This window comes from Staurois parvus, unplaced genomic scaffold (assembly GCF_062004578.1).
Source record: "Staurois parvus isolate SC_StPar_1 unplaced genomic scaffold, SC_StPar_1.0 ptg000090l, whole genome shotgun sequence".
Classification (NCBI taxonomy): domain Eukaryota; kingdom Metazoa; phylum Chordata; class Amphibia; order Anura; family Ranidae; genus Staurois; species Staurois parvus.
The window spans coordinates 16358776-16381405 of NW_028317886.1; the positions used below are offsets into that span (position 1 = coordinate 16358776).

General features: G+C 42.2%; 1 protein-coding gene across 3 annotated transcripts in view; it reads right to left on the minus strand.

Annotated features, from left to right (window-relative positions):
- Window positions 1-11635, minus strand: part of ARFIP1 (ARF interacting protein 1) — a 189823-nt gene extending 178188 nt beyond the window's left edge. The window contains exon 1 of one of the 3 annotated variants that reach the window (XM_089670449.1): window positions 11448-11635. The gene's annotated coding sequence lies outside the window, so the exon portion shown is untranslated. The remainder of the gene's footprint in view (window positions 1-11447) is intronic. The other 2 variants (XM_089670450.1, XM_089670451.1) reach the window with 2 other exon arrangements.
- Between the last annotated feature and the right edge of the window lie 10995 nt (window positions 11636-22630).

The following is a 22630-nucleotide window of genomic DNA, read 5'->3' on the forward strand; positions in this document are numbered from 1 at the left end:
TGAATTAAATTTTTTATTATTTTTATGATTATTTATTAAATTATAATTTATGATTTTGTGTTTCAAATTTTATCATACCCGGGATGTTTACTAGACTCTTGTTCGGACAGATTTCAGTGAGTTTTTCCTAAAAATTACAGCCTACAATAAAAAAAATACATATTCCCGTGCAAAAAAATGGTACCGCTTTCAGCACCAAAAATCTGAAATAATCATACTGCTAGGGAGGTTAAAGAAGAAGGCACAGGTCTGTGAGAGCCAGAAAACTTGCTTGTTTGTAGGTGACCAAATACTTATTTTCCACCATAATTTGCAAATCATTTCTTTCCAAATCAGCCAATGTGATTGGATTTTTTTTCTCATTTTGTTTCTCATAGTTCAGGTCTACCTATGATGCCAATTACAGGCCTCTCTCATCTTTTTAAGTGGGAGAACTTGCACAATTGGTGGCTGACTAAATACTTTTTTGCCCCACTGTATATGCAAAAAATTTAAAATTTGCTAGGGTAGCAAAGTGGTTCATGTCATACAACATGCTGAAATAAGCAGTTAACACAGATAACCGTTCATTGGGGGAAAACAGTCAATGTAATCATTGTTATATTTCTGTTATATTCATTTATAGATGTGGCTTAATTATCAAATCCTCCTCCAGAATGAAATTCCATCATGCCTTGAAAGAGCACAGAGCAGCAACTTTCAGTTCTTCAGGGAACGAGTCTTGGCAGTTATTGTCACATAAGATCTAGGGGCAGTACAGTGGCTAAATGGTTAGCACTTCCCCCTGGCAGTACTAGGGTCGTTAGTTCGAATCCCAACCACGGCACCACCTGCCTAGAGTTTGCATGTTCTCCCTGTGCCTGCGTGGGTTTCCTACGGGTACTCTGGTTTCCTCCCACACTCCAAAGACATGCTGGTAGGTTAATTGGATTCTGTCTAAATTGGCCCTAGTATGTGCATGGATGTAAGTTAGGGACCTTAGATTGTACACCCCTTGAGGGTTAGGGACTGATGTGAATGTACAATATATATGTAAAGTGCTGCGAAAATTGACGGCGCTATATAAGTATCATAAATAAATACATAAAGATCTGGAAGTTGAGTAAGAGCCTAAGTTGTGTCAGGTAGCAGCCATCTGCTTAAGTTTTCTGAACCAACAGAGGTTCAGAAAGCAAACAAGCACAACCACAGTTGTGGCTGGGTCTCATTAGGTAAATCTTTTCTCCAAATGGCTTGAGTTGGGCCTATTTACTAACAGTACAATGATATTCACTATGCCACAGAACTGATAGTCAAATCAGTAACAGTAACTTAGACATGGCTAACTAAAACAAGCTGATGTCAGACTGTGAGCTATGGACTACTATACACCAATACTCTTCCTACTAATGTATAAAATACCCCCATCAGTGCTAACCACTGGTGCTGTAGAAGTCCAGAAAGGAAAATTCTCTCCTTTATACACAGCAAAATAAAAACATTTAGATCTGCCCTGGAAATGACAGCAGGAGAGTAAAAAGAGGAACTTGATCTGTTGCTACAAGGCAACACAAGCTGCTTTCATTTCATACACTTTGAAGGATAACATGCTCTGTCAAAGAAAAGAAGACAACTGTACAATAATCAATTATGAGCACACCCCATTGAGCAATGATTTGCCCAATGGTGCATTGAATGCAAACACGCAATGTAGATTTTATTTCTCCTTTCAGACACATACAGCTTAAAGGTCGCAGAAAAATTATAATAAAGTTAGGTTTAGAACTTTCACAGCAGACAAAAATGTATTTTCAACAATACAGTACAAAGAGCAATGTTGATATAGGCCAAATGCATGGAGGCTATAGAATACGTCTCCAAGCACTGCCTTAAGTCTAGTACACACAGGCCGACTGTCAGGTGGCATCGGCTGGTTCAACGAAAAACCAGCCAACATTCTGACCATGTGTACAGCAGCTGGTTTGGCCGGTTCCTGTCAATGGGCACACCGAAAAAGATCTGCCGTTGAGCTCCCAGTGTTCTCAGCCAGTGGGCAGTCCCCCTGTCAGGACACATTAGCACAGCAGGGCAGATCGCTGTACTAACATCGAAAAGTTAGTACAGCGGCTCCTCCTGAGCTCTCAATTTTTTTCCCCATTCAGCCTACTGGGTTGAATGAAAAAAAAAAAACAAAAAAAAAACCATAGTAGAGTGTACCAGGCTTTACTGTGGAAGAGCTGCACCTTGTGCATGCAATGTATCCGGGTTCTTGAACTTAGTTCCTTTTGCTTATCTCAACTGCACTATAAAAGCAGAGAGATAGACAATTATATACAACGTTGCAATCATATAGCAATGTTTCAATATACCTATTATAATATAATAAAGTGTAATATTGTATTCGATCATTGCATATAACAATATACCTCAAAAGATACTTAGAAAAATCTATTATAAAAAGGTGAAAAACAAGAAAGAGGACTGAACTGACAAAACCCATCATGGAGTGTTTGCGCATGAGACATAAAAGAAAGTCTATTTGCTAAAATAACAGAGGATAAGTGGATTATGGGTGGTGGCCTGTAAAGGGTAAGGTGAGGGCTCTCATTACTTTTAAGCAAGTAATTGGTGCTCCTCAGTGTTCGAGTGAGACATATGATCTTCAGTTATGGTTGTAGATCACTCGTTTGGGCAGTGGAGGGTTTGATAAGATCTTCTGTTGGGGGTTGGGAATGCACATGATCAGTACTGGGATGGGGTGCCCAAAATACCTGCTAACAATTGTAGCTGGGTAAGAGTAAAGCTCTGTGCACACAGACCAAATATAGTAGGAACTGGACAACTTTTGACCCGTGTGTACAGCTGCCTGTCCAACTGCAGCTGATCTCATGAATAACTTCTGTTGCACAAGCATGTTTGAAAAGCAGCGGCTGACTGGCATCCGATCAGCACTTGTAGCCAATGGCTGCGAGCACTGACCGGTGTGCTCTGGTGGTGGGGCAGTCCCCCTGTCAGAACACAATAGAACAGTGGGGGAGATCGCTGTACCAACATTGCATAGTTAGTACAGCAACCTCTCAGGTTTTTTTCAGTCAGCCTGCTGGGATGAAAGGGAAAAAAAAACCCAAAAAACTTAAACATGTGTACCAGGCTTAAAAGTGTTTCAGACAAGAAAAGTAACTGACATCTGAAGAAGCTGAAGATACATTTTAACCAAGGGAAACATATGTGCATACACAAAAAATATTGACCAAAAATTTTACAGTCTTTACTGTATATTTCTCTAGTCATGGCATTTAAATCACCAAAATGCACATACACAAAAATGAAACAAAATGATTTCAACAAAAAGGTTAAACTCTTGCCTAAAGTAACCAATTACAGTTCATGAATAATTTCCCCAGAAAGTAAAAATGTGAATCCCAATGAAAGGCCAATATGGACAAGGACAACAGTGTCAGATTCCCTCACCATATTTTTCATAATAAACAACAGGCTTCCAAGGCTGAAACATCCAATCAGAAAAGAGCAGGGTGTGGAAATGCTCATCTGGGTATTATTCACACTACTACCTGACCCACCTTGACAATGAATGGGATCTTCAAAGATGTCTGTTACAGTGTGACCCTCCATACGGATCACTCAAAGCTTGGGATGCTTGCACTTTACCCTAGTATCTGGGGACATCTATTTAGCACATATTGTACCTCAATATACATAACACAATCCATTGAGGTGGCAGATCCTGGTGCATTCAGGGCCCGGTCACATCATGTGTGTTGGGCTGTGTTGCTCAACGCAGGCCCAGTGCAATAACAAGCTGAAATGTATTGTTTACAAAAGGCTCAGTAGTTGACAATGTGTGAATTGCATGAAGAGGAACATGCTGCATTTACATGTATTGGCAATGTATTAGCTCATTCATACCAGTCATCACAATAAAATGTGTGTGTATTGCTGTATGTTGTATAGAAGAAGCAAGGATGCAATGTGTGGTTACAGTTTAGTTTCTCTCTTTTTAACTTTATTGAAGGGTGACACGTTATTAAATCATATGCATGTCAGCATGTTGCTTGGAGCTGCAGTGCAATAAGTTACGCAGCATTTTCATGCGCAAACTGTACCATAACCCAGTGCTATGTGAGAAGAGGACATGTGGAAAACATTTGTTTTCTATGTGACCCTGTGTTAAGCCTACACTGATCTATGCAGATCAACAGAAATAGTGTGATCCAGACCTTAAAAACTGTACATCAATACAATGGTTTAAAAACTATAGCTAAAGATAAACACAGTTACCAACATCACAGCTCTAAACGCAATGGAAGGGGTATGAATGTAGCCTCAGTTGTTCATTACATATTGACAGTTAAATCAATCAAGAAGCAAAATCTTGCCTAAAAGAGAAGTGTGAGTTTTGAAAAACAAACATACATACTCAAACTAGGTGCGATGCTGCATATGCCCCCCTGCCGCTTCTAAGACCAAGAAGTGAGCAACCAAAGAGCACTGATCGCTCAATTCTCGGTCTTCAGCGAGCAGAGAGCTGGTGATTGTCAGTCACCGGCTGTCTGCTCTGCCCCTCCTGAGTTCACTGGACTGCTGGGCTTGGAGGGAGGGGGGGGGGGGGGGATGGATGGCTGGCTTCGGTTCTCAGCAGCAAGCTGAGAGGCTAAACAAGCTGTCCCTCAGGCATCTGGGTGGATCCCGGCATTAAAGTCGGGATCCCACCAGAGTCTTGACCGGTTCAGTGACATCAGACAACAGTGGGCTTAAGCCTGCTATGGAATGAATACAGGTCACAGGAGTGCAGAACAAAGTACACTACTGTGACCCACAGGAGAAGTAGGGCCAAAGCCAAGCTTTAAATGATGCCTGCTCACTGCCTTTAGTAATGCTGTATACCATTTCATTACATAACAGTGTAAATACCTTTTTTTTTTTTTTCTTTTTTCCTGGTGATCATGTGACCACACACGGTGCTAAATTCCATAAGCAGCGACATCACCCAGCGGTGGCCATGCTCTGGGAGTTTTCGGCATCTCCTCTTACCAGACACATCATCCACTTGAGGTTCAGAGCCATGCACTCATGTGATCACACCATACAGCTATTTGCTAATTAATCAAACAGAATGCACATTACTATACACCAGCCTTTCTCTGACTAGGTTCCTCTAGTGGCTGCCTCTAGTGAAGCAGTGGGCAGATCTCTTGGCTGACCGCCAATGTAATGGGGTACTATAATAACCAACAGCATAGGGTGGAGGGGTCCTTCTCCCACTGATCACTAACCTAAAGACTACATATCCCACTGGTGACCAATGTTAGGGAAAACACTACACTGACCACCATTGTAAGGGGTGCATTGCCCATCAATGTAAAGGACCACTTTAATTTTTTAATGTTTATATTTCTTTCCTAGCCAATATTATTAATAATTTAAATTTACGGATTATTACTGAAAATAATTTTGTCATGGTTCTGGGGCTGCTAAAAAAATATCTAATCTATCAAGAGCTGTATATATAAACATTCTTAGCAGGGGTTCCCCAAGACTTCAAAAAGGTACCTCCTGGTTAAAAAGGTTGAGAAAGGCAGCTATAGACAGTAAGCAGGCAATATTTTAAGTGTTACTAAACCAACAGTAAAACCAGTCTGTAAATACAGTAAAGCATGCTTGTTATACTCACTGTGGAACCTAAGGGGTTAATCCTCCACAATGTGTAAAAAGCATGCATGAGCCTGTCTTCTCTGATCCTCCCCTTCTTCCACAGTACCCAATCCATCTGCTGATAGGATAGAGCCTTGCTGCACATGCTCAGTTCGGTGTGTATTGCTAGAGGTTTTTTTTTTCTTGGGAGAGTGCATGTGATCAGCTCAAGGCCAATCAGCACTGTCCAGAGGATCAGGCCTCATAGGACAATCAGGGGAGAATGAAAGCTCTTTCTACAAGCTTTTACCAGTGCTCTGCTGGGCACTGATAGAAGTCACAAGACTGCCCTATCTGCTGATGATTAAAGGTTATTTAGCAATTTAGATTTACTAAAATAATTGCATTTCCATGTTGTGTGTACTGTGGGAAACCAGATATAGTGAATGCAGGGCCCTGGGTTTAGTAACACCAACACTTGCTTAGCAGATAGCTTTTCTTTGTTCCTAAAAATCCTGGTAATGCCCCTTTTTCTGGTCAAGGACTATCACACCTCCTGCTGGATTCTAGTACCTCATCACTCACAGTGACACCACCCTGTAATGACCAAGATGGGAAGGAAGACCTGGAAACTCAGTAACCAAATCCACCTATAATGAACAGGACATACTGAGGAGTCCACCTGCCTGCATCCATTCAGTTTTAGGGCAGAACAAAGCTGGATAAACACTAGTAGATTTTTGAATGAGAACTTTTGTACAAACATTCATATGAAAATTCAGTCTACATTCAATGACTGGGCGAATGTTGTCTGAAAATTTCACTTGCATGTAACACTAGATTATGGAATGAATAAGGCTGCTTTCAGATTGATCCATTTTCTTCCGCTTTTGCATTAAAAAAAAAAGCAGAAGAAAAATGTGTGACCATGTAATTCTATAGAACTCTTCGCACTAATCTGTTGCGGGTCCACTGCATTCAGTAAAATCCTGCTTGCTGTATTTTTGGTGCACGTTCCTTGCAGAAAAAAAAAAAAAAAAAAAAAAAAAAATAATATATATATATATATATATATATATATATATATATATATATATATATATATATATATATATATATATAAAATTGGAATGCATAGCTAACGCTACAGAAACGCATAAAAAATGCACTGCAATGTGTTTTGATGCAGTTTTTGAGCCATGTCCTGTGTAAAACACACCACAAACATGGTAAAATTGCAGCTAAAACACATATGCAGATACAGACAAGTGGGAAAGAAGCCTAAATCCTGAACGAAAGTTAGAAAAAACTCTTCCATCTTGCTCCTTTGAACTTTTCTTGTCACTGTGGTCAAAAACTAATATTGATCTGACCCCACTAGTGATTATAAAAACTGACCAAACGTTCTTAAAATGAAAATCTTTTTGTGTATGCCCAGCATAACCCTCGGGCAGTTTTATTTACAACACCACCATTATTTTGAATCCCTTCCCATCACCACCTCCTGTCCCTTTAAGAGGTTCTAAATGCTTGAAAGCAAAGGCGGGCATGCCGATCATGTGACCACTAGGATTGGCAAGTGTACAATCCAAACGCACACGTTCCTGCGTTAAAAATGGCTGTGTGTAAAAGTGGGTGCTGCAGTGACAGTCGGCTGGAATCGAATAGAATCAGCAAGGGAGAATGTCACCAGCACACCGAGGATCACCAATATGGGTCCAAATGTTTTAATGAACGATCACATAGTTACAGCAAGGCAACATTTCGGAGTCTCTCAGGACCCCTTCATCAGGTCAACAACCCAATGGATTGATACGACACACACAGGGAAGTAAAGTTTGATCAATAGTTGCAATTACATCTGTTTCCACAATGAAAACACATAATCTGATTGTTCGAAATACAATCAAATTTGTGCAGCACAGTGGCTTAATGGTTAGCACTTCTGCCTAGCAGCACTGGGGTCGTCAGTCTGAATCCCAACCATGGCACTACCTACATGGAGTTTCCATCTTCTCCCTGTGTTTGTGTGATGTGTATTCCGGATTCCTCCCACACTAGACATGCTGGTAGGTTGACTGCCTCCTGTCTAAACTGGCACTTTTATGTGTATGTACGTAAAACTGGCCATCAATGAATTGAGAATCCGAATGGGCTTGATGGAAAATTTGCTTCAATCAGAGCTGATCTGTGCATTCTGGTGGTGGAAGAGTCCCCACTGTATAAATACAATAACACAGGAGGGAGGATTCTTCCATCTATCTTGAATGCATGAATGGGAGAAACAGCTTTTTTTTTTTTTTTTTTTTTTTAAATCAGCCCTCTAACCATCAATAGTCAGCTTAAACTGGAACTAAACCCTTTTCTCCTTTTCAGCCAGGAAAGCCGCCATCCTAGCTTCTATTTGATCTGTAACTGTCATGGTGCTCATCATGTGATCTGTTATGACACCAGTCATTTGATGGTTTGACAGTTCAGATGAGAGCACAAGCAAACGTGACAGTTATCATTCCCATCATGCCGTGAATGTAGCTGATTTTTTAAACAGTTACATTTATGGCTTTAGTTCCACTTTAGGCCCGAGTTCACACTATGCAGTGCCAGACACCACATGTAATTCCTACAGGAATCGCACTGCATTCATGTGTGAATTACATGAAAATGTCTGTGTGGAGCAATTTGAGCCATACATTTTGTATGGCTCAAATCGCATCACATTCACACCAAAAAAGATGCAGAACCCTTTTTTAAATCCGCATCTGAATCGAATCGCATGGGTGTTATCACCCACCCAATGCAATTTCTGGTATTCGCAACATGTTTTGTGATCTGTTTCGAGGTGTCATTAATTTATCATTGAAACCCGCACCAGATCGCATAAGCACAATGTGATTGCAATGTGGTGCAGGAATTGCACAGGATTCGCAGCGTTTCTCGCATCACATTGGTGTAAACCTGGGCTAAGGCCTTGTTCACACCATACGTGCATGAAAACTGAAAGAAACCAACACGCAGATTTCACTTACAGGGACATCAGTTTTTATATGAACCTCAGAGTTTTATACACGTTGCACATTCCTGCCCAGGAAAAATCTGCATGTGATACTAGTGTTGTGGTGTGAACAGGACACATAGAGAACAATTGATTCCATTGTGACTTTGCAGAAAAACTGAGGTCTCTGCACCATGGTGTGAATGAGCCCTAAGGCTAGGTTTACACCTATGCAGTTTGCGTTTGACCCGTTTCTACAGTGCGTTTTTGCACATGCGTTTTGCTTTTTTTCCCTTGTTGCTAGGCAGATTTAAAATGCAAAACACATAAATGCAGCAAAAATGCAGCAAAAACACACTACATGCTGTTCTGCAGCATTTCCATTTAAATCTATAGAACCAAAAACGCAACATTTAAAAAAGTCCCTGACCCTTCCAAAAACTGCACCAGTGGAAACGCAGAGATGTAAACCTGTCCCACAGGAAATCATATTAAATGGACTCTAGTGCGTTTATGCGGAAAATGCTTAGGTGTGAACCTAGGGTAAAGAATAACTAAAGACAAATTTTTTTTTTTTTTTAAATTCATTTTTGACACAGTGGAGAATGGATCAGAACACCTCCCAGTTTTTATTGTGTCCTGTTGTCCTGTTTGTCCTGTTCACCATTCTCATTGAAAGTGAAAGTAAAAGAAGACCCCAAATCTTGGGTTGCCCCCAGAAAAGTAAGAAAGGGGACATTTTTCAAATGGAGACACTAATTCTGGTGGTCTGGAGGTCCCCAAGGTATTCCCTTAATTGACAGGGATTTCCTCTCACTTCCTGTTTTGGCTAAGAGACAGGAAGTGAAGGTAAATCTCCCCAATGGGACACAGATGACGAAAAAAAAACTGACGGGATATAACCCTCTCTTGCTCCAACCAAAATGAGAAACTTTTTTCTACCTATAGTTCTACTTTAAGTTAGGGAACTTAGATTGTAAGCAGGGGTGGGGACTGGTGGGAATGTACAATATATAAAGTGCTGGTTCATATAAAGTACAATATATACAGTTGTGCTCAAAAGTTTACATACCCTTGAATGTTTGGCCTTGGTACAGACACACAAGGTGACACACAAGGGTTAAAATGCCAATTAGAGGTTAATGACCCACATCTGTGGCTTTTTAAATTGCAATCAGTGTCAGTGTATAAATCAGCAATGGGCAAACTACGGCCCGGCGGACCTTTTAATCTGGCCCGCGCAGAACGTGAGGGGAGCTAGGCTCCTCTCACAGTCCGCCCTGAAGACCGGTGTAGCATGAAAATCTGTCTCCTATGAAGGTTTGCCCACCCCTGGTATAAATAGTCAATGAGTTTGTTAGCTCTTACGTGGAAGCACTGACTAGGCTAGATACTGAGCCATGGGGATCAGAAAAGAACTGTCAAAAGTCCTACGTAATAAGGGCTTTGAACATCTTTTTATGTCCTTTTCCATCTTTATAAAGTTCCATTACCTTGTTACGTAGGACTTTTGACAGTTCTTTTCTGATCCCCATGGCTCAGTATCTAACCTAGTCAGTGCTTCCACGTAAGACTTAACAAACTCATTGACTATTTATACACTGACACTAATTGAAATTTAAAAAGCCACACATGTGGGTCATTAAACTCTAATTGGAATTTTAACCCTTGTGTGTCACCTTGTGTGTCTGTACCAAGGCCAAACATTCCAGGGTATGTAAACTTTTGATCATGGCCATTTGGGTGATTTCTGTTATTATGATTTAAAAAGGAGCCAAACCACTATTTAATAAATGGTTTCATATGATCATTGTCCTTCAAAAAAAGAGCATTTTTTGGCATGATCAGTAATATTTTTATTTCTGCCAAGGGGCAAACTTCTGCCTTTTGAGCACAACTGTAAAGTGCAGTGTCATATAAAGTGCTTTGTCATATAAAGTACAGTATATAAAGTGCTGTGTCATATAAAGTACAATATATAAAGAGCAGTGTCATACTGTAAGCTCCAAGGAGCAGGGCCCTCCTAACCCTCTTGTATTGAACTGTATTGTTGCTGTATTGTCTCCCGTTATATTGTAAAGCGATGAGCAAACTGTTGGCGCTATATAAATCCTGTATTATAATAATAATATTATAAAGTACAATATATACAGTGCCATGTCATTATAAAGTACAATATATAAAGTGATGTGTCATATAATGTACAATACATAAAGTGATGTGTCATATAAAGTGCTGTGTCATATAATGTACAATATATAAAGTGCTGTGTCATATAAAGTACAATATATAAAGTGCTGTGTCACCACGCCATATAAGTACCTGTAATAAATGACCAAAAAAAACTTGTATCAGTAGTGCGTACAACTGACTGATAAGCGATCGATAATTTCCCATCCTAGACAAGCGACTCAGTTTCATCAAATTTACAGTCTACGTCAGAAGGGAAGTTGTGATTTTTGGTTGTTTGTGGATTCAGTCGTTTGGATCGAATTGCACAGCCACTGGGTAATAAAAATCAAAGTGTGCACGCCTACTATACAGGGCCAGTAGTGAGCAGTATAGAACATGCAGATGTCGTACATAAATGTTGTACTGTGCAGAAGGGACATGTCACAACATATAAAAGAAAAAACCATGTGACTGCTCCTGGAAGTGGAGAGGAGTTTACAGTGACACATGGACTAGGGGGTCACCCAGGGCGCCCCCAGCTCGCTCAGCAGGGTCCACTGTCTACCTCAGGTGTCTGTGCAGCCACTTGTGTCCACCTGTTGCTGCACTCAGTGTGCTCACACAGCCCATACAATGTACACAGCACCCTCACCTGATAATGACAACCGTCTCTTCCCCTGGATAGTATAATACACGGCTCTCCCGACCTCCCACACTGCGTCTCCGGCCGGCTGAAAAAGACAACTCTTGGACAAACTCCTCCAGTACCACCCGGAAGTAGAGCCGCTGTCTGAGCCTCTCTTGCTATCAATCCTCTCTATGATCCGGAACACTGTTGGAAACAGGAGGAGCGATACACCTCATCTCCCACCAACACGTCCTAGCGCCACTCTGGCTCACGTCTGTACTCGCCCTCTGCTGGCTGGAGTGTGTACTGCATGTATGAAAATCCAGTACCTGGGAGGGGTTCAGAATGCAGGCACGGTTCCTGCTTTCCATCATTGTGCTTGGATTTCATTCTTAACAGGTTTTCACTTCTGTAGTGAAAATGTATTTTAGTCATCTATTGTCTTTATACGTAATAAAATAAAAACTGCGTTCAGTGTCAGACAACACAAAATTTAAAAAAAGGTGACAGCAGCACTCACTGGTGGTAAAGTACAATACTACCAAATGAGAATGAAAATAAAATGTGTTGCACTGAAATCTCTGTGTTGTGTTGGTGATGAAAAAAAAACATGTCAATATGTAAAACTATCTCTTTTGAAATCAAGAGGAATGTGCATCAATAAATCATAGTAAGAAGATATTTAAAAACTGACTTAAAGCCACAACAGTACAATCAGTCTGTATATGCAGTAAAGCATGCTTGTTATACTCACTGTGGAAGCTAAGGGGTTAATCCTCTGCATTGTGTAAAAAGGCTGTTTGATCCTGACTTCTCTGCTCCTCCTCTTGTTAAAATGTCCACCTCCTATCTCCTGATAAGACAGACTGAACCCGTAGCCATTCTGCACGGGTTAATTTAGAAACAGTTCCTGATGAGAAGCTAGCTAGTTCTTGCACCAAAAAGCACTAAAGGCTTTTAGGTGTACATCCTCAGAAACAGGATGAGTCCTTCTCTTCACCCAGCTGCATTGAAGGTATTCCCTGGGAAGGAGGCCCAAGAGCTGTTAATTTAGAAACAGTCCCTGATGAGAAGCTAGTTGGTTCTTGCACCTGACTGCCCTCTCCCCTTATCCAGCCCAGGGGGTGCAATGCCCATACACACGATAAGAAAATTGTCTGAAAAATTTAGCGGAATCACTGATCAAACGATTTTCTCTTCGTTGATGAGCAGGATGTTTTAACCGATAACGATATTGTGAACTAAATAATCCAGTTGAATAATCCAGTTGACCCGGGGCCCTCGGGCAGTGCCCAAGTTTCCCAATGGTCAGTCCGCCCCTGTGTCCAAGGAATCTTCATAACACAAACGAAAAATCCAAATGTTAAAAGTAGATTGGCTTAATGAGATAATGAAACCAGAATTATTCATATTCTATTTTTATGTATCACTATTTATGTATATACTGTAGATTCTGTAATAAACTATATTATACTCATTGCTGTTAATTGTTGTGTATATCGCTCATTCTGGAAGGAAGGGAGTGGCTACAAGGTCACAGGCACACTGCATCACTTCCAGTTGTACAGAAGACGTCAACACTACATATTGCCCGACGAACAATTTTTTTAGATTGGTTAATGTGGGCCACGATTTCAACCAACGAACGAACGCCTCTTGGTCATCGGATGACCGATCGGTCGATTTTTTAATTATGTATTCCTCTCCTGTTAGCTTAGTGGGTTGGTGTCTGCCTTCAGGCCTTTCACTGGGCTGGCCCCTTCCCTGCTAAACAGACTGTCCTCCCTGGGAGACACTGAGATAGTGGAGATCCTCTTTTCCAGTGACCTGCTTGGAGGTGGACTCCCCTCCTTGGGGACTCTTCTCGGACTCCATACTCCAGCCTTTCTCAATCCATCTTCCACTCGACACTGCACACCTCCAGCCAGGCTCTACCACAATTGAGGGTTGCCCTGGTCACCATTCCCAGCCTCCTGCCAGGGGATTGGCCAAGGTCCCTCAGACATGCAGATCTGGGCCTCCTTACCCCCTCCACCCCTCTTCCAGAAAGCTCTCAGGTTTCTGAAAGGTGAGAAGGCTCCAGAAGCCTTGACCTGTTAGAGCCTCCCAGCCTGTACTGAGGTGACCTCACTACCAGGCTGACTCATCCCCAAGCTGCTACTCAGCTTCTATCTAACAAAAAAAATACCTAACTAACCTGGAGGGCATTACACATCAATTACATAAAACCTAGGAAGTATATAATCAATACAAAAATCAGTAAAAATAATACAATGGTGCAAAAAGTCCCATCCAAAAAAGTTTTGTGTCACTTCTTTCAATATGCAGAGATCCACTACCACAAATAGATGAGTCTCTTACAAAATAATCAGACCTCAGGATTGAATAGACCAATGGACATCGCCTTGTGCTCTACTCTTCCTCATGCACCAGACTGGCATATATGGACCAAGCTGTTTCCACATAGATGCTCCAAGAATAAATCCCAGCCAATGCTCCTTTAAAATCAGCGCCACATACATATTCACAGGAAAGACAGAGGATTCCATATTATAGTATTATTGGACTAGTTTTATTCATATGAAGGAAAGGTACTTACAAATGTAAATAAAAGCTGACATACAAATGCTAAGCTGTTCCGACAGGTCAGCAGACGTGATGGTGTCATCGCTAACACTGCACACAATGAGTTTTGTCCGCACAGACATCTTCAAGGGGCCTGGAGCTTCACTCTCCTAATCAACATTGACTATTTATCATCACTATGCTACTAACATTAGCAAATAGATAGGAAAGTATATCATATTTACTTGATTTAAACTTTTTTTTACACTTCATCAGTTATTTCCTGCTTTCTATGCCTAGGCAAACTATGCCATACATCCCAGGAGTCTTCAGAAGGGAGGAGGGTTTTTCTCAGCTAAGCACATCCTCCTGCCTGCAAGCCTGAGCTAAGGGCAGATGGATTCCAGGAAGTAAATGCTACATGACGCAATATGGCCAGAAATGCTAAGGGGTGTTTTTCTAAGTGATTTCTCAGCAAAATAAAGCATGGAGACATGAATGGATTGGGGAGTTTACTTTAAATATTAACAATGAATTAAATAGTGCATTTGGTTTGTGGTGCTCAGATGTAGTGTAGTTCTGCTGTAATCAGTATTATGTGTGAATGTGGAAAGGAGGTGTAGGGATGTAGTATTTGTTGCTAAATTCCATTTTGTATTATTTGGATTGTGTAGAAAGCAGTGGACTGCAGTCAGCCTATCTGTACCTCAGCAGTAGGGATGAGCTCAGGCGTGTTCAAACGTGAGTCCAAACCTGCTTAAGCTATCCTGCCGGGAGTCTGTCAAAGCTGTATGCAAACATGCGTCTGTGGGGCAGGGGATGCCTCCACCAGCTATGACTGGCTGTCCACTTTGCAGGAGCTCAGGCAGTTTTTGGACTTGTGTTGAAAAACGCCTGAGCTCATCACCACTCAGCAGGAGTGATCTCTAAACATAGAATATTTAGAAGAATTTATCAAAACTGGAGCAGCTGGGCATAGTAACCAATCAGCTTATATCTTCAGCTTGTTCAGTAAAGCTTTAAAAATGAAAGGTAGAAGCTGATTGGTTGCTATGCACAGCGGATCCAGATTTTGTCTGCTTCAGCTTTGAAAAATTCCCCTCGATGTATTTTCTTTTCCGTTATTGTTTAAGGAGGAACTCCATGAACTGCAGCACTTTAAAAATATGCTGGTTTATAATACGTTAAGTACAAGATGATGTATGCCATCTCATGGACCTATATCTGTTGTTTATTATTTACATTTTTACTCAGCACTGGAGGTGTAGTTATTGCTATACTCCTATGCTGTAACAGGAAAGATGAGCTCTACTACACAGCAGCCGCTTTGCCCACCCATCTCTCTGTGGCCATTGATAGAATACTCTGTACTCTGTGAAGGGGTCCATATGATACAAAGCCTTCCATGACTGAACAAGATCAAAGGAAGGACAGGTAGAGCAGTTGCAGGATCAGAGACCAGAAGGTCCAGTGTCAGAAAGTATAGCAATAGCTGTACTCCTGGTGCTCAATAAAACTGTAAATAGTGAATAAAATTAATAAGTCATTGAGGATGAATATATCTTGCCTTTATTAGGCAGCACATTTTTAAAAGTTCTGCAGTTCCTGGAGTTTATCTCTAAGCTTGCTCCAGCAGGGTGTGCTAGAGAGGCACCACTGTGTTAGATTATGAATGTATAAAGGATAAGGGCATTTCAAAATAAAGACGTGCACTTATCCTTTTTTGCCCTTGTGTCCTGATGTAGTAGATCCCACCCTCCCCCTCCACAGATGCATACTTACTGAGATCTGACAGACGCTATATATAAGGATTTTTTACAGCCAGTGCCCCAGGTCCTTTCTGTTCTGGCCGCACCTGCAAAATTACAGCCCCGTAGACCTTATGGGGCTAATCTACATTGCTCTCTGGCTTTGAGAGACAGCCCCATAGAAGTCTATAAGGCTGTAAAGCCCAGGTGTGTCCAGGACAGAGAAGACTAGATGCAAACAATCCTTAAAGGCAGAATCAGATCTCAGTATCTATTCTTCTGTCGATGGGGAGGGTGGGTTCTGTTAGATCAGGGCACAGGGGCAAAAAAGAAGAAGTCCACTTTGTTTTTAAAGTTGAGCAAGCCTAGCCTACTGGTATGTAACTGCCCCCAGGAATGCCATGTTCATTGGACAGGAAGTACGGGAGGCTGAATAAAGGGCGAACAAATGGGCTCCTGTGGGTACAGGAGTGCAGTTGTCCACACGGAATGACTGCGACTGGTGTATCAAACAGTCAGTGGGACGTTCAGATGGTTCCATTCAGATGGCAGGCAGAGACACGGTCAATAAACAGGCAAAGGATCAGTCCAGCTGGCAGGCAGAAAAATGGACAATAAACAGGACAGAATCAGCACAGGTGGTAGGCAGTGGCAACAGGTGTGGCGGTGATCAGGAACCCCGTTGTTGGCTGCATTGGCTTTGGTGACACTCTACTGATGTGGCAGAAATCAGGAACACTGTAGATGGATGCATTGGCTCTGGTGTGACAAACAATCCAGAACACTTTTGTATGGCTGCACTGGTTCTGGTGTAACTTACAATCAAGAACATTGTTGCTAGCTGCACTGGTCTGGTGACATTGCCACTGGTGTGGCAGCAATCAGGAACACTGCTGATATCACTGAGAATGGGATGGCAGCAATCAGAAACACTGTTGATAGTTGATCTGGTCTGGCATTACTGGTACTAGTGTGGCAGCAGTCAGAAACACTGTTGATGGTTGATCTGGTCTGGCATTACTGGTACTAGTGTGGCAGCAGTCAGAAACACTGTTGCTGGCTTACACTGGTCTGAAGACACTAGGACTGGTGTGGCTACAAATCCAGAACACTGTTGCTGACTTTACATGCTCAGGTAACACTGGCGCAGGAGCAATCAGGAACCCTATTTCTGGTTGCCCTGGTTTGGTGACAATGGGACTGGTGTAATGATAATCAAGAACACTGTTGCTGGCTAACATTAGCCTCGTGACACTGAGACTGTGTGGTGGTGATCTAGGGCACTATTACTGGCTTACAGTGGTCTGGTGATATTGGGACTGGTGAGATATCAATTATAAACACTTTTGCTGACTGCACTGGTCTAGTGACACTAAAATTGGTATGGCAGTGATCAGGAACATTGTTACTGACTGCAATGGTCTGGTGCGACTGCACTGGTGAGGCAGCAATCAGGAACACTGTTGCTGCCTGCTAGTGTGGTGACACTTTGACTCGTGAGGCGGTGATCATGAACACAGTCAGTGGTTGCACTGGTCTGGGGCGGCGGTGTCAGGATCCAGATCTGAACCTGGAATTTATGTGATGTACTGTATGGCTGTGGCTTTTCTCACTGTGCCACCTGAGATGCTGGCCAGCTCCCTGCTTGATTCCTTGGACAACCTTACTTTGTACATTTTTTTGGTGAGCCTTGAACTCTTTGCTCCTTCCACTGCGTGGCAGTGATCAGAAACACAGTTGCTGACTGCACCGGTCGGGTGACACTGGGACTTGTGTGGCAGGCATTAGGTACACTGTTGCTGACTGCACTAGTCTTGTGGCACTGGGACTGGTTTAGTGGCGATCAGGAACACTGTTGCTGGCTGCAATGGACTGGTGACACTGATATGGCAGCGATCAGGAACACTTTTTCTGGCTGATGGTGTGGCAACAGTCAGGAATACTGCTGCTGGCTTACACTGGCCTGGTAACACTTTGACTTATGTATAAAACCATGAATAGGCAGGTGCTAAACCAACCATGCAACAAAATTAAAAATGCAAAAGCAAACCATCTCTCTACATCTTATAATGGATGCCAATAACAAATCAAATGTGATAATACATATTTCCTATGGCATCTAGCCAATAACATACATTCAAGTGATAATAAAACAATCATAATATATATAGTGACAGTCCCATAGAAGTATGTTGCTGTGAGGTGTATGCTTTCACCATGTGCAGACATAATAAGTGAATTTCACACTCACCAAAAGGTAATTGACCTCAATTAAGGTGGTCAAGCAGCGCATTTGTTATATTGGAATAGACCAGCAGCAGGTTCTCCTTGGATATCCGTCCCGGTTATCAGCACATTTTATATGTTGCCCCAGTAGAACATTCTCAAGATTCCAAAATGTAGCAGTAACTACAGGGTTCTATGCAACAGGCTCTCCTTACCATGGAGGTAATGCTCTACACAGCTCAAATAAATCAAATGAATTAAGTATTCTGAGTGTAGTATTTATTAAAGTTTTGCATGAAATAAAGAACAAATGACTATCAATTCACATATATAGGTGCCCAAAAGACCAGCACCAGTTTGTATAGCCTGTTAAATGCAAAAAATGGCTGGCATGCGCTCCAAGCCTCGCTTTCGCTGGGCCAGATGTGACGTCACGGGAACCTGGAAGTGACAGGATCACGCTTCTTTGACTTATATGGCAGTGATCAGGAACACTGTATTTGGCTTACACTTGTCTTGTGACACTTTGACTTGTGCGTTGGTGATCAGAAACACTGTTACTGGTTATATTGGACTGGCAACACTGGGACTGGTGTGATGGAGATCAAAAACACTGTTGGTGGATTACCTTGGTCCTGTGACACTGTACGGGTGTGGCAGTGATAAGGAACACTGTTGGTGGCTTGCACTGGTTGGGAGACACTAGCACTAGTGTAGCAGTGGTCAGAAACACTTTTGCTGACTTACACTGGTCTGGTGACACTGGGACTGGCGAGGCAGTGATCGAGAACACTGCTGATGGCTTACACTGATCTGGTGACACTGGGACTGACATGGCAGTGATCAGGAACACTGTTGATGGCTTACACTGGTCTGTGACACTGGGACTGGCGTGGCAGTGATCAGGAACACTGTTTCTGGCTGATGGTGTGGCAGCAGTCAGGAACACTGTTGCTGGCTTACACTGACCTGGTGACACTTGACTTATGTGGTGGTGATCAGGAACACTGTCATTGGCTGCACTGGTCTGGTGATACTGGTAACGGTGTGGCAGTGATCAGGAACACTGTTACTGGCTTTCACTTGTCTTGTGACACTTTGACTTGCGTGTTGGTGATCAGAAACACTGTTGCTGGCTACATTGGACTGGCGACACTGGGACTGGTGTGACGGAGATCAAAAACACTGTTGGTAGCTTACCATGGTCTTGTGACACCGTGCAGGCCATGGTTGGCCAATCAGTGATCACATGAATAGTAGTAAGCAAGATGTCACTTCCTGACATCATTGCTTACTACTTGTGAAATCTGTGAATGATCACAGAGGTCACATGGTACAAGGCTATTCACAACAGCCTTGTACTATGTGACAAGCTGTGACCAATGACAACTCTCACAGTATTTCTCAATGTGAGAAGGAAAAATTATTGCATTTACAGCCTTTATGGATGTAAAAGCAATCAGTGTAAAAAAAAAGAGAAAAAAATCTTCATCACCCCCCAAAAGTAGTACAGTGTCACTATGGTGACACTGTACTGCTAGGGTGACAGTATGTTAAAAAAAAACCCATAAATAATAATATAAAAATAAAATAAAAATGTAATTTTTGGTTATAAACTAATTTGGGTTATTTTTTTTTAACTAAAAAGATAGATGAATACATGAATCCCAGTGGTGAATAAATACCACCAAAATAAAGTTTTATCTGTCTCAAAAAAATGCTAAAAAATTCATATGGGTACAGTGTTGCATGACTGCGCAATTATCGTTCAAAGTGTGATAGCACTGAAAGCTGAAAATTGGCCTGGACTTGAAGGAGTGAAAGTGTCCGAACTTGAAGTGGTTAAACCGCTCCGACTGTTTGGTGAAATCTGCCATGCCCACCGTTTACCACTTGTCATAAAATCTCTTTTTTTTTGTAACCGAGTAGGTGCCCCAGGCCTTTTTTTTAATCTTAGTCAGGTACAGGAGGGAGCTTCATGCTGTGAAGTGTCCTATTGGATGCATGACAGCACATTCACTTGTACAATAAGGTGGCAAGATTCTCCTGGGAAAAGAGTGGGGTTGGGGGGTCCTATAAGGATTTCTGGTGGCGGCTCTGGGGATGGTGCAAACATTCATGCCACCAGGCTCACCGACTCAAGGAGGCTGCAGACAGTCTCCTTGACTTTAACATTAAGCCTGGGTTCACATATGTGCGGTGCGGTATATCGCATGTGATTCGCACAGGAACTACAACGCATTCCTGTGCAAATCACTTACGATTTGTGTGTGGTGTGATTGGAGCCATACATTTTGTATGGCTCTATTCGCACCAAAAAGGTGCGGGACCCTTTTTTTGGGGTTCTGCACATTGCACCACGTTTTGCGGACCACTTTCGGGGTGTTGGTAACTTAACATACATACCCACAGTGGTTCGCATGAATGGGGTGCTATTCTTTTGCGGTGCGGAATTCACACTGAAAATGCTGCAAATTCCACACTGCATCAGTGTGAACCAGGGCTGAAGCGTGAGAGTTGCTAAGACGTCTGGCCGGAGCATCCAGCAAGAATGGATCAATGCATTTTCATGTATTGCCCTAAATTGTTAATGAACAGATTACCGAGTTTGAATTTCATATTGTGTTGATTTATGATAAAGTTATCTAAAATATTGGTGTCAGATGTTTGGACAGTGACACAATTTCAGAGCTTGCTGTAGCAATCGTACCCACAGATATGGACGCGGTTCAACCATTTTGCTCCAACCTCCATCTTGGCAAAGGATCATCCATCTTGTACAAACATATCTTTCCTCATTCTCCCCCTCCCTCTCTGAAAGCAACAGTGACAATTGGTCGGTGTGTGCGTTAGAAGTGTGACAGGCAGGCCAGGGCACAGCAGGGAGCTCCGAGCTATAAAACATCTCTGAGCTGGCTGCCGGGCTGGCTGGGAAGCTGAGCAATCTGGCACCTCGTAAAAGGATAACCCAAGCCTTCCCCTGAGTTCAAAGACATTCCAGAGGAGTAAGAAACTAGATAACACTTTTAAAATCCATTTTTCCCCTATGTCTCATATCTTGGAATATGAGAGACTTACATAAAAAACAGGCATATCTTCAGATTGCTCACGATCAGACAAATCGTTTGATAGGTCACAATCCCTGGCTGGAATACATAGGAAAGCAGAACATTACAAATCTTGAACCATTCAAGTATGTATTTCATATTTCATATCTAACCATTCCTCAGATGCGTCTGCATATTAATCTACCCGCGGGTGGAATGTTACTTGTGTTTAGGAAAAGTTATGAGCCAAAATATGAGCTAGGAGAGATTTTGGTTCTAGTTTGGGTCTTCGCCCAGACAACCCCTCCCCAAATGAGGCTTTGCTCCTTGGCTTCAGAGAAACCCCCTGCTGGGGGACTACAAAATAGGCTGCCGGGCCTAAGAGTGTGAGTTGAAGAATTTACCCGTTTAACATCAGAACCAACTTGGGAGACGGTACCCTTTTGCTCTGAAACTTGATCTGCTTAACCCAAGGCTGATTGGCAAGTACTTTAACCCTTTAACCTCCTTTCTGTTAACTCTTTGCTGTGCTATTGTTCTCTGTATATTTATATATATATTGGTTACATCTTTTTTCTGTAAATATTTTTATTGCACCCTTTTGACCTTTAAGTAATAAATCCTACTTTGTGAAAGTGTTGAACTGTTCCTACAGCTCTTTATTGCAACTTACGAATTCCTGCCTCTAAAAGAGCGCTACTGTGTGTGTTTAACCCTATGTATAACCTGTCTGCGGTGACAGTTCTATACAGATGATTATCTCAACCATCATAGTGTTATAACTGATATTGCTGAGTTTCTTCTTTCTCTGTACAAAAAGGAGGTGGTGGCAGTGTGAAGGGTTAATTGCATAATTAACCTGACCCAGTAACAATAGCACTCAGGCTGCCGGTACATCGATTTTTGGTCCATTAGCTGGAAAATCATTGTGTAGGGTGCAGCTGGGCATGGCATTGTTACGCACGTGACATCGCGGTTTAGATTGGCTAGTCCTTCGGTCACGAGTTCGGTGGGAAGGGCTGGGGTCTGACACCACAATCGTCACACTTGTCATAAATGCTATTTTTCGTAGATACAGCCCTGTAATAAATGGATATCTGGCTCTGTTAAGATTCCCGTCTCAACTTCCACGCCTCTGAAAAACGATTCGCAGATTGTTTTTCAGAGCTGTTTGAAAGGCGGTGAAGAGGTGATGCAACACCTCCTCTCTACCTGTTTTAACCCCACAAATGCTGCACCAATGTGTCGTGACCGCGTATATTTCACGCTCTTGTGAAGAGTTTCCGGTACCTCCCCATTCATGTAAATGGGCCAGCCTGCCAAACGTGACAGGAGTGATAGTTGTTGACACGGGCACAAAGCAAAGTATTGTGTTTTTTCAGCTTCAGGGTGGACGATTGGGGGCCCTAGAAACGCACTTTAACTACATGTTTTTAGCATCCCCAACCACAATCTAAATGAGTCCTTAAAGCAGGACTCTGGGATAGGTCTAAGTACAAGCATCATGTGTATTTTTCCTTGAATCTTGGTGTGCTTTGTTTATATTTTCCAGATCTGTGCAGTAATCCAGTGTGACACTTTACCTCTGTACAGGAGCTTCCTGTAATAAAGACCAGTCACT